The following is a 12224-nucleotide window of genomic DNA, read 5'->3' on the forward strand; positions in this document are numbered from 1 at the left end:
CCCCAAGGCATCCGGCACTTCCTACAGCTCTCTGCTCCCACGTCCTTTGCAGTGAGACCCACCTCCAACCCCGGCCCCCTTCCCTGCTTCCTTCCCTCTTATATATTTCTCTTTGCAACCCTTATCACCACCTGACATTTATTTATTTTTTTCATCCCTTTTTCACCACTTCACTTAGACTGTAAACTCCCTGAGAGCAGGAACATCGTATTATGGTATGCCCAGAGTCTGGCACATAGTAGGTGCTCAAGAAATAGCTGTTGAGAGATTTTGTATGATGGAATCAAACAAGCCAAGAAAAGAGAGAGTTGCAGGAAGGAGGAAGCTGCTCACAGTGTCAACAGCAGCAAAGAGCCCAGACAGATAAGAACTGAAGTGTCCGTTGCGTGTGGCAACGTGGTGGCTGCAGGTGACCTTAGAGAGGGCAGCCCCTGCAGAAGGCGGGAGGCCTCTGCAGCAACCTCATCAGTCCCTGCCCTGGACCAGGCACAAGGCCCCACAGGTGGAGGCCAGACTGCGTGGGCTGTGTTAGTGAGGGCAGATTATATCCACAGGTCCATCTGTGAGGGGAGGAGACGAGAGAAAGTGAGGCTGAGGCGGGTGAAGCCCTGAGGAAATTGCTGCTACAGGACTGAGGGGTGAGGTCCCAGGGGCTGCAGGAGGCAGGGGGACCCCTGTACAGGGAGAGGGTTCTCTCTGGCCAGGAGGGAGGATGTCTCTTTCTCTGAGTACAAGGAAACCAGGTGGGAATGAGCCCAATGCAGGTCAGCACACAGGAGGGAACCCGAGTGGGCTCGCCATGGAGTGACATTTTCTGTGAACAGAGAAGCCAGGTGGTCTCCTGAGTGGAGAAGGGCAGATAGGAGAGGAGGCTGGTGTGCATGTCCCACTGTGGGTATCAAATGCGGCGTGGCCCTGAAGCCCAGCACTTCCCAACGTTGGTGCCCTAGGTGGCTCACTCTCTCACCCTAGTCCCCACCCTGACTGGAGGTAGACACCTGCTGGCCAGCATCCCAGAGGGCCCCGCTCCAGCCAGAGGCCGTGGTTTCGTAGAGGTGCAATCTACATGGATGTGGGGTTTTCTGTGACAGCCCTCAGTAGCCAGGGTTTAGGAGGACAAGTTCTTAAAGCTGAATTCAAACACCCCAAGCAGTTCCATCCCTTTCCATGAAGGCTTTGTCATTCTCCCAAGCTCCGAGATTCAGAACCTCATTCTCCACTCCCCTCATACCTCCTGGTCACAAAACGATGCATCTCACCGCATGAGAAGATTCATTACTCCTTGAGCACCTACAAAGTGCTGGGTGTGCTACAAGTTAACAAGAGTCCTGTGAAGCGTTTGTAGCCTCTATCTATAGATGACAAAACAGGTTGAAAGAGATGGAAGTGCTCAAGGTCACACAGGTGGCAAGTAGCAGAGCTGAGATTTGAAATCTTCCACTTCTGTCTCATCTTTTCTACATACACTACGGCCACCCTAGTCCAAGTCCTCAACATTTCATTCCTAACCCCCGACATGATAAATGTCTCCTAACTTATCAGCACTGCCCATTCACAGTTCATAAATCCAGACGGACCTTCTTACAGCATTGCATTTACCAATCCCGGCCCCAAACTTTGGCTTCGGAGATTCCTCAATACAGGAACCTTCCAAACTCCACAGCCATCCCTTGGGATCCTTCCTAAATGGTACACGTGTCCTTCTTCAATCCTGTTTCCCATGTGGACCTCTGCTCACCCCATCTGTAATCCCCTGCCCAGTCCATGCACCTCACCCAGGTCCTAACACCCAGCACATTCCTCCCCTGCAGCTCTGCCCTCTGGTCACCCAGCTCCAGCCCTCTGGATCTGCTGGGTGCTGGGTGCTGGGTCTCTGGGTCTGCAGTCTGCTGGCTGGCACCAACCCAGCTCGCTGAGCTCTCCTGGCTCTTCTGAGCTCACTGCATTTAGCTTCTCTGGGCAAGAGTTCCCTGTGCCCAAGTGGAATGCAAGCCTCTTGAGGGCAATGAATAGGGTTGAAAATGCTTACAGTTGCCCACTGCTCAACACAGTGTCTCAGTTATTTGATCCACAGAACAATCCTGATGCTCAGGTGATACGATTCCAGAGGTTTTTCAGAAAATACAGGAGAACCAAGATGGGCAAGTGAAGGGACGCAGGGCCTTCTTGAAGTTGGGAGGCATACCTGTTCTTCCTATACAGGAGGCACCAGAGTCCGGCACCTTCTAAGAGCTGCTCTAACAGGGAGGAGGGCGGCTGGATTTGGCTCCTCTCTCCTCTTCCTGCACCTGCATATTCAAGGTCTTGGTGCCCTTCCTTTGCCACCCTTTCACATGCTTTTGCAGACATACATAGATATACTCTCTTCTTCCTTCTTCAAGGGAGAGCTTGAAATGTAAGGAATCCAGCTGTGTGGAGAAGCTGCTGGTGACTAGCAAAGCAGTCAGGGCTCAGCGCCCAGAAGCAGGGAAAAGAATATTCTATTTCTGAGAAATGAGGAGCTGGACTGCTCCACTTCGATCACCAGCTACAGACTACCATCTACCAATTCTGGGATTCCCAGAGCCACAAGGGGATGGGAAAGGTGAAAATCAGCAAAGCACTCAGGGCCATCCAGTTACCCCAGGCAGACAGACGGGCAGGCCTGGATAACAAGGGGCTGAGAGAAAACCATGGGTTTCAAGGGGATGCTGTCACCAAGATGCCCCCAAAGAAATCGGGATCTACCCAAACCAGGAGCAACCAAAGGGGAAGCATGCTCCTCAGGACTTAGCTGAAGTCACAGGAGCACTGGAGTCAGGTCTGGGATCAAATCCTGACCTCATCGGCCAGGTCAGCCTTCACCTCTTGGGAGTTGTGGCTCTGCATGAGCGAGTGTGAGGCCTAAATAAAACAAGTGTATAGAAGCATCATCTGCAGCACAGTGCCTGGCCTTACATAAGGGGCCCACTCAGTGTTGCTCCCCTCCCCCTTTCCAGGCTTCAGACCTCACAGCTCTCTCTACCCTTCCTAACAGAAACAAGCACAGGGCTACAGAGCATTTCCCAGCAAGAAGGTTTGCAAAGAAGGACGGCAGAAGTCTGCAAAGGAACAAACAGGCCGCCCCACTGCTGGTAAGAGAGAAGCGCCGGACCTCGGTGAATGCCCAGGTTTCAAAACACACAGAGCTGCGAGCCTCCGATCGTACCTAAACAGGAAGTTTGTGACAAACTTAGAAAACACGCATGCACAGTGGCAGGAGGCCACACACCACTGAGAAAAGATGAAATCCGGCCCTGCAGGGGGCTCTATGTGGAGGAGAAGGAGCCTGCCCAGCCCAAGCTCCCAAGGCACCAAGATCTTCCCGGCTGTCGGGAGGCACCCTTACCCTGGGCTTCTCCTCACCCAAAGCACAGGAGGGATTTGGGCCAAACTGTGTGGAGCTGCTCTGGTTTCCAAAGCCAGGCTCTGCTCACCCTGTCCTGCTCTCCCTCCCGCCCCTACCCACTCAGGCATCTAGGACATCAAGCACCCCCAACAGCTAGCAGGGGCCTGGTGACTGAGGTGTGTGTGTGGTAGGGGACCATTTTTCAGCTGGGAGATCTTAGCACAGAAAGGGGAAGTGACATGCAGCGGTCCCGCAGAGCTCCCGTCCTCCATCTGATCTCCCTCCGCCGCCCAGCCAGCATCTGTGTCATCGGGGCCGCCTTCAGCATTCCACAGTGGGGTCCTCAGCGGCCACCTCCTGCCCCTTTGACATCTTGCCTGGCCCTAACATTTTGACTTGCATTGTTCACACTAGCATGGGACTTGGTAATGTCAGTTCATTTATCTGAAAGTGCAGGCAACTGTGGACACAATCTGTGTCATCTCAAGCAGAGGACAAACTAGGAAGCTCCTTCCCCTCTGTCCACAATCTCTCAAGTGTCCACAATCCACTTCTGCCAGTGGATGCGCCCTGCGTCCAGGCGGTATGTTTGGTGTCGGAGCTCCAGTAAATACCGGTAGCTTCATAAACAACATCAAGACCTTCCTATTGCACCTCCCCAACCAGGCTATGTCCTACTTGTCTCTGACTCACCCTCAGCAAGGACGGGTCCCTTCCATCCTTCCTGAGTGGAGGGCCCAGCTGCAAACTCGGTCTCCCGATGGTTGGCCCCTCAGCGCCCCCACACTCAGCACCTCCCTCAGTGGTTTCCTCGCCCCCCCAAGTTAGGTTCCTTTTTAAAAAAATGACTCATTTAGGAAGAGACAAAACCAAGAACTTCAATGGTAAAGATAAAACGGCAAGCACCAAGACTCTAAACACCTCCCACTCCATGTAGAATTTAGATCCGATAAAGCTTCCCCAAACTGGACCTCCTAATTTGGAACTTACGGTATACACAATTCTTCTAGCAAAGACACTTCCAGTAATGTCTTAATGTTTCAGTGTCTTCTTTACAAATAGAGAATGGCCCCAGAACTCCAAGCGGTAGTTTTTTCAAAATGAGGGTAAGAGAAATTAAAGATTAAAAGTCCATGCTTTCAACTTCTGGGTCAAACAAGCAATTATTTGATGTTTTACTACATTTATGATTCTAACTTATTGATTGTGGGACACAGGCATTATATCACGGGCCTAATGAGAATTATGGGGAGTTTTTCATTAAAAAATGACTTCTTGGTATGTAAAAAGTTTATGACATTTGTGCACAGTATCTGAAAGGAATGAAATTATATGATACAATTCAGAGAATCATAACACTTTAATCTAAAATGAGCAATTAAGATGACCCAAATCCAAGGGTTCCCACTGTTAGCTGCATTTCTGAAAAAATTTTCAGGTTCCCAAGATTCTGACACTTTCGGCCTGGAGTGGAGTCCTGGCATCAACTGGGTTCTTTTATAAGTTTCCTAGTGATTTTAAGGTGCCTATCGTGTTGAGACCCACTTATCTGCAGATAAAAAGGCTGGCATCTAAAAAAATCTGGCTGGGCACAGTGGCTCACGCCTATAATCCCAGCACTTTGGGAGGCCAAGGTGGACGGATCACAAGGTCAGGAGATCGAGACCATCCTGGACAACATGATGAAACCCTGTCTCTATTTAAAATACAAAAATTTGCTGGGCCTGGTGGTGCACGTCTGTAGTCCCAGCTACTCAGGAGGCTGAGGCAGGAAAATTGCTTGAACCCGGGAGGCAGAGGTTGCAGTGAGCCGAGATCGTGCCACTGCACTACAGCCTGGCAACAGAGCAAGACTCCGTCTCAACAACAACAACAAAAATCTGAGGAGGCTGGGTGCAGTGGCTCACACCTGTAATTCTAGCACTTTGGGAGGCCGATCACTTGAGGTGGATCACTTGAGGTCAAGAGTTCCAGACCAGCCTGGGCAACATGGTGAAACCCTGTCTCTACTAAAAATACAAATGTTAGCTGGCACGGTGGCAGGTGCCACCCAGCTGTTTGGGAGACTGAAGCAGATAATCGCTTGAACCTGCAAGGTAGAGGTTATAGTGAGCCGAGATCAAGCCACTGCACTCCAGCCTGGGCAACAGAGCGAGACTCCAACTCAAAAAAATCTAAACAAACAAACAAACAAACTGAGGAGCAGTTCAAAACTGCACAGTCAGTCAGGGCCAAAACCAGAACCGAATCTAAAATCTACATCCCCCCCAATCCAGTCTAGTTCTACAGTTTTGCCCAGGGTTTTGGTATCCACAGATTTGCTAAAACTTTTTTTTTTTTAATAAACAAACAAACAAACAAAAAAGGGGACTGACTAGGGCTGCCAATTTTTGTTTTGTCAAGCAAGGGTGTTTTACAAATGTCTACCAGTTATTATACTATCACCACTTCCTGAGGCGTTTCTTGTCCATTTGCATACATGTTGCCCCCTCTGGCCCAATCCCCACCCAGGAGGTAAAATTTCACAATATCTGGCCCCTGCCCACTGCTGCATTCACCTTCACTCACCCTGCTCCTTATTTGACAAATCCAATCAAAACCAAGGCCTAAAAAATTCTCCATCTCCTCCTTCTCTAACTCCAGTTTCTGAAAGCCTCTTCTCTGACCACAAATTACTTCCCAGTCCCTCTAAACCTGCTCTTCACCTTCCTCCTGACCTCCACATGACAACATCTGTACAAGCCATACAACACTTTTGCTGTTCCACACACATTATCCCTTCTAAATGTCTCCCTAATCAATGATATACCAGCAACTATTAAAAGAGGCTGCCTCTGAGGAGCAGACTTAGGGGGTAAATAATGGAGGCAGGGGAAGGGGGGAGTCTCTTTATACTCCATTCATTCGAATTTGGAGCATGCATGTATTCTTTTCAATGGACACATACACACAGCAGGTAACAAAATGCATCTTTGATTTGCTTCTGTATTTATAAAAACACAGAAAATTGTCTGGGAAGTATATATGCCCAGGTTCTAAATGTAAATAATATCTGAGTGGTGGGATTATGGGTGACATTACTTCCACTTTCCTTTCCTCTGTGTTATCTTTATTATGTTTTATTTACATAATCAAAAAACACAAAAACTTCAAAACCTGAACCAGAGCGAGGCGTGGTGGCACACCCCTATAGTCCCAGCTACTTGTGAGGCTGAGGCAAGAGAATCACTTGTGTTCGAGTGCAGCCTGGGCAACATAGCAAGATCCCATCTCTTAAAACAAGACAAAAACTATGAACAAAGGCATTATCTGATGTCTGAAACCTACATAGTATTGAAAAGCAAAGGCACCAGAGCAGGTCACAGACTGGCATAGAGAATTATCTCTTTCTGTAAAATGAAGGGTCAGACCATCCTAGCTTCTATGCCCAGCCTGGGCCCTGAATCTACTACTGCCACTGACCTCAGGCCACCCTGTGGCCCTGCTGGCCCCCAAAAACAGATGCAGAAGAGATGTCCTCGCACAGGCGTAAAGCCCCTTCCAGAGCCTCTCTGGCCTCAGGTTACCCCCCACTACCCCTCCCTGCTCCCTAAGGAGGGCCAATTATCCTCTCCTGAGTGTTTCCTCTGAGCTCTGGTTTTCTCTGTTTTCCTCTGTGTTTTTCCTCTATGCTCCCAAAGCCTTTTTGAGTCTCTGCAAACTGGAGCAGCCACATATGATCCAAGTAACCCTCAAGTTCACAACCTGTGCATCAGGAGCCCAGAAACTCTTTAGATGGAGTGTAAACCATGGGATTCTGCACAGTTCCCATGGCTCCCTAATGTTTTACAAGGCAGAGAAGAAGGGTGGCAGAGTGCTCCAGGCACCAAGAACAGAAATGAGAGTTCAAAGGCCTGCAGGTCAGAGGTATATGGTATGCTCAGGCAAGATAAAGGCATTCAGGATAACTGGAGTGTCTCTGAGCATGCCCAAGGTCTAGCAGAGAGAAAACTCCAAGGAAACTTACCAAAATTCACGAGGGCCAGCAAAGAAGGGCCCAAGCGAAGAGCTCTCAACCTTTCATCTGCTGTGCCTCCTTCCAAATGCTTCCTCACTTGATCTACTCTTCCAGTGTCTAGGAGGATCTAGGCCAACAGGAGTGGGTGGCAAAATAGGAATAGAGAAAAAAGAAATGAGATTAAGCAACCCCACACAGGAGACAGGCTAGGGTCCTCCCAGTGCAGTGGTTCCTGAGGTGGGGCGACCTTGATGCTCAACCCCCTCCTTGGTATCAGCTCCAAAGGCAAAGGACATTTGCAATGTATCCAAACTTCTGGAGCTCTCGAGGTAGCTTTTTAAAGAACTTTGAGACTTCAAGAGTGCCAAAACGCAGGTTGGCCATGCTCAATTAGATGCATCTGTGACCTGTGTAAGACCTTTTGGGGAGCCCTATGGAGCTGGACTAGCATTCAGCCCCTGTCCGATAAGAAGGAAGCTGTTGGAAATTCTGTTTCCTTAAATGTCCCCCTCCATTGTGCAAGCTTATCTGTTTAGGGGGAAATTCTGCCCTGTAGAGAGTGCTGTTCTGTTTAAGTAGGGGGTATGTGCCTGTCTTTCCCCCTCTCCTCAAAACCTCAACTAAGGCCAAGCGCGGTGGCTCACGCCTGTAATCCCAGCACTTTGGGAAGCTGAGGCAGGTGAATCACTTGAGCTCAGGAGTTTGAGACAGCTTGGCCAACATGGTGAAACTCCGTCTCTACTAAAAATACAAAAATCAGCTGGGCATGGTGGTAGGTGCCTAATCTCAGCTACTCAGGAGGCTGAGGCAGGAGAATAGCTTGTACCCAGCAATCAGAGGTTGCAGTGAACTGAGATCGCACCTCTGCAGTACAGCCTGGGTGACAGAGCAAGACTCAGTCTCAGAAAACCCCCCCGGGCCGGGCGCGGTGGCTCAAGCCTGTAATCCCAGCACTTTGGGAGGCCGAGGCGGGTGGATCACGAGGTCAAGAGATCGAGACCATCCTGGTCAACATGGTGAAACCCCGTCTCTACTAAAAAAACTACAAAAAATTAGCTGGGCATGGTGGCACGTGCCTGTAATCCCAGCTACTCAGGAGGCTGAGGCAGGAGAATTGCCTGAACCCAGGAGGCGGAGGTTGCGGTGAGCCAAGATCGCGCCATTGCACTCCAGCCTGGGTAACAAGAGCGAAACTCCACCCCAAAAAAAAAAAAAAAAAAAAAAAAGAAAACCCCCCCCAAAAACCCCTCAACTAGACTGTAAGATTCTACTAGAGTCAGCTCTAGCTTCTGCGTCTTCACTTTCCTTTAAGAAAGTCCTCCCTGTTGGCTTTCACTGAGCTCTTATTAACCAAGTAGAAAGCCAGTTTTCAAGTCCATCAGCTCCTACATGACACTTCTGTCCAGCAGCTATGGCTCTCACTGAGCTGCGGTGACAGTTCTGTGATGGAGTTCCTTCAGGCCTCAGAGTGGCAATGACTTCCCCCCATAGGGCCATCCCCCTGTTACCATCTAGAGTACAGTCCCTGGGTGCCATATCCTCCCAGTCATTTCCCTTCCCCCTGACTAATTTACTTTATTAAAGTCTCTTCGGCTGGGCTCGGTGGCCCACACCTGTAATCCCAGCACTTTGGGAGGCTGAGGTGGGTGGATCACCTGAGGTCGGGAGTTCGAGATCAGCCTGACCAACATGGCAAAACTCTGTCTCTACTAAAAAACACAAAATTAACTGAGCATGGTGGCCGCACACCTGTAATCCCAGCTACTCAAGAGGCTGAGGCAGGAGATCTGCTTGAACACAGGTGGTGGAGGTTGTGGTGAGCCGAGATTGTGCCACTGCACTCCAGCCTGGGCAACGAGAGCAAAACTCAGTCTCACCAAAAAAAAAAAAAAAAAAAAAAAAAAAAAAAAGTCTCTTCAACTAAACTTTTTGAGTGAACAAAGAGTTAGAAGAAAACTCAGGACCTAGGATTTTCACTTAAGAAAGCTGGATTCTCGTTGGAGACTTTGGACATGTGCACACTCAAAAGAGCTAAATGACATCCCAAGGGATGGCAGAGAGTCACCTGCCACTGATGCCTCATAGAGATAGAGTGGGGTGAGAAGGTCTCATGGAGGAGGTGAGATTCTCAGTTGGGTCTCCAAATATGGGTTCAACTGGTCTCCTACTGGAGAGGAAGTAGGAAGACCATCCTAAGCAGTGGGCCAGCACACACGTGGCACTGACCACAACGGAGGAATGAGACCCTGAGGTAGGCAGAGGGTGAAAGTGTGTGTCCCGGAATCAGATGGAATTGGTCTGAGCTCAACTCTGCCTCTAGCTAGCTGAGCGACCGGGCAGCTTGCTAACCTCTCTCAGCCCAGCATTCTCCTCAGGAACAGGATGAAAACAAGAATAATCGGGTACCCATGCTAACGTTGTGGTAAAGATTTAATGAGAGGAGGCACATAAAATGCCATCAATAAACATTATTTGTTGTTCTTGCAACATTCAAAATACCAGTGGCCATCCTGCTGGTGTGGCTGGGGCAGTTTCTTCTTTCTGACAGCCACAGTGCTGTGAAGAAGGGATTACTGGCAGAGCGGGCACATCCTGAATCACCTAAGAAGGGAAAGAGGCCAGACATGGTGGCTCACACCTGTAATCCCAGCATTTTGGAAGGTCAAGGTAGGTGGATCACCTGAAGTTGGGAGTTCGAGACCAGCTACTTGGGAGACTGAGGCAAGACAATCACTTGAACCCAGGAGGCAGAGGTTGTGGTGGGCTGAGATCGTGCCATTGCACTCCAGCCTGGGCAACAAGAGCAAAACTCCATCTCAAAAAAAAAAAAAAAAAAGAGAGAGAGAGAGAAGGGGAAGAGCCTGCTGAGCCATAGAATGCCCAGGGAAGCCAGGGGCAGGTGTGCCCAGCATGCCCCCATGCTCTGTTCTCTGCCCTTCCTGGACCACTGGCTACATCAGCTGGGCTCCTTTGGCTTCCAGCTGGATTTAGTTAAAGTGAGAACATTCATTCTCCCTTCCTCCTGCTCACCACAGTTTGGCAGCGGTTGTGTCTCGTCATCATCAAAGATGTTGTTGCGGCCTTTTCTCCCCATCCCTGGGGCGCCTTCCTTCTGGCCTAGGGGAGGTAAGAGCTTCCCACTGTTGCCAGCTCCAGGGAGCCTCACCAGCCTGGGATGGTTTCCCTCACCGTGCCCACACATCTGTAAATAGTCCTCTCCAGTTAAACCCTCTGTGTGCGCCAGTCATTTCCTGCCAGGGCTCTAACAGAGCAAAATCTACATCCACCTACCAGATAGATGGGGCCAAGGACAGCCCTGTCCTACCCTCACCCCCTGCAACTCCTCAGAGGCAGAATGTGAAGGCAGTGTTGAAGCCAGGTATGTGGCTCACACCTGTAATCCCAGCACTTTGGGAGGCTGAGATGCCTGACTTAAGGAGTTCGAGACCACTCTGGGCAACATGGTGAAACCCTGTCTCTATTAAAAAACACACAAAAAATTAGCCACGTGTGGTGACACGCACCTGTGGTCCCAGCTATTCAGGAGGCTGAAGCACGAGAATTGCTTGAACTTGGGAGTTGGAGGTTGCAGGGAGCCAAGATTGCACCGCTCTAGCCTGGGTGACTGAGCGATTCTGTCTCAAAAAAACAGATGTAAGCACCAATGTGTTTTGCCCAAAAGCAATCATATGGGAACTTAACACCCCTGGGAAGCTGGAAGAAACCCAGGAAGCTCAGGGAAAGCGACCATGCAGCCCAGGCAGGGCCTTCTGTGCTTCTGCAAGACCATGACACATGGGGCGCCAACAAAGTCACAGGCTCTAGATGGGTGCCTGGCACATGGTAGGCACTTCATAAACACCTGTTCATGAAGTTGTCTTCTGGCTGAAGATGCAAGCTCAAAACCCAAAAGGATCCTGCAGAACAGGATACTCCATGAAAGCCACCACTCCACGGAGCAGCTCCGGAGCTGCCCTTGGCTCCTCATCCCATGCACATGAAGCTCGAGGAGCCTCTTCTGTATCCACACAAATGCTATTTCCTCCTCCCTTAGCAAGAAGTGCCCGAGGCCAACAGCTGCCTTGCTACCTCCCTTGCTGATTTTGCTGCTCCCCACGCCCTCACAGGGCCAAACGCAGCCTTGGTTTTGTGCAGTCCAAAAGCATTTATTAAGTGCCTATTGTGTCCAAGTACCACGCCAGGCACTGAAGTTCCAAAGGTGATCAAGACAAAAGTCTCAGCGTCCAGGGACCACAAAGAACATGAAGGAGAAAGGCTGCACACTGACAAAAGGGGATTCTCAAAGATGGGTAGGGAAGCCTGAGCTAAACTGGTCTTGAAGACTGGGGCTGTGATCATGGGGAAGGAGGAGAAGGCACGGGAGGTGTAAAGAGGGAAGCGGGAGGCTGGCATGCCCCTGGGCCAGGAGGTGTAGAAGTGAACTTTGCGGGGTCCAGAGCAGACAAAAACCAGGCAGGGGCTTGTCTCAAATGGGGCCCCCTTGATTCAAGAAGCAAGCACATTGAACAGAGAAGAAATGAAACCTTATTAGAAGCTGTCTCCTCCTGGCAGCCTCAAAAGTCAAAATGTTCCCCCGCTTTGGGAAATGTGAAGGCAGTGTGGCTGGGTCTGGGGGAAACTTTCTCAGCCTGCCATTCACCACCAGGCTCCCGCAGTCCTGGGGTCAGCCTGATCAGTGCGGAAAGGGGGCCTGGCCACCCCCAGTTCCAGGGCACTGAGCACTCCAACCCCAAACAAAATAAAAACCTTTCACACTTGCTTGCTCTTACTTGGAATTCTAAAATTAAACGTTCATTCCTCTCACCTAAAAGGTTTCTCCTTTTATAAGCTAGTATGCAA

At 50.0% G+C, this 12224-nt stretch overlaps 1 protein-coding gene across 16 annotated transcripts in view; it reads right to left on the reverse strand.

Annotated features, from left to right (window-relative positions):
• TRERF1 (transcriptional regulating factor 1) overlaps nucleotides 1-12224 on the reverse strand; it is a 233789-nt gene that overhangs the window by 142885 nt on the left and 78680 nt on the right. For 2 of the 16 annotated variants that reach the window (XM_032299408.1, XM_032299410.1), the window contains exon 3: nucleotides 7374-7491. The exons of the other annotated variants lie outside the window; for them this stretch is intronic. The gene's annotated coding sequence lies outside the window, so the exon portion shown is untranslated. The remainder of the gene's footprint in view (nucleotides 1-7373; nucleotides 7492-12224) is intronic. 16 annotated transcript variants of the gene reach the window in all.

The sequence above is a fragment of the Sapajus apella genome, unplaced genomic scaffold, assembly GCF_009761245.1.
Source record: "Sapajus apella isolate SASKATOON/1434 unplaced genomic scaffold, GSC_monkey_1.0 scaffold41, whole genome shotgun sequence".
Lineage (NCBI taxonomy): Eukaryota > Metazoa > Chordata > Mammalia > Primates > Cebidae > Sapajus > Sapajus apella.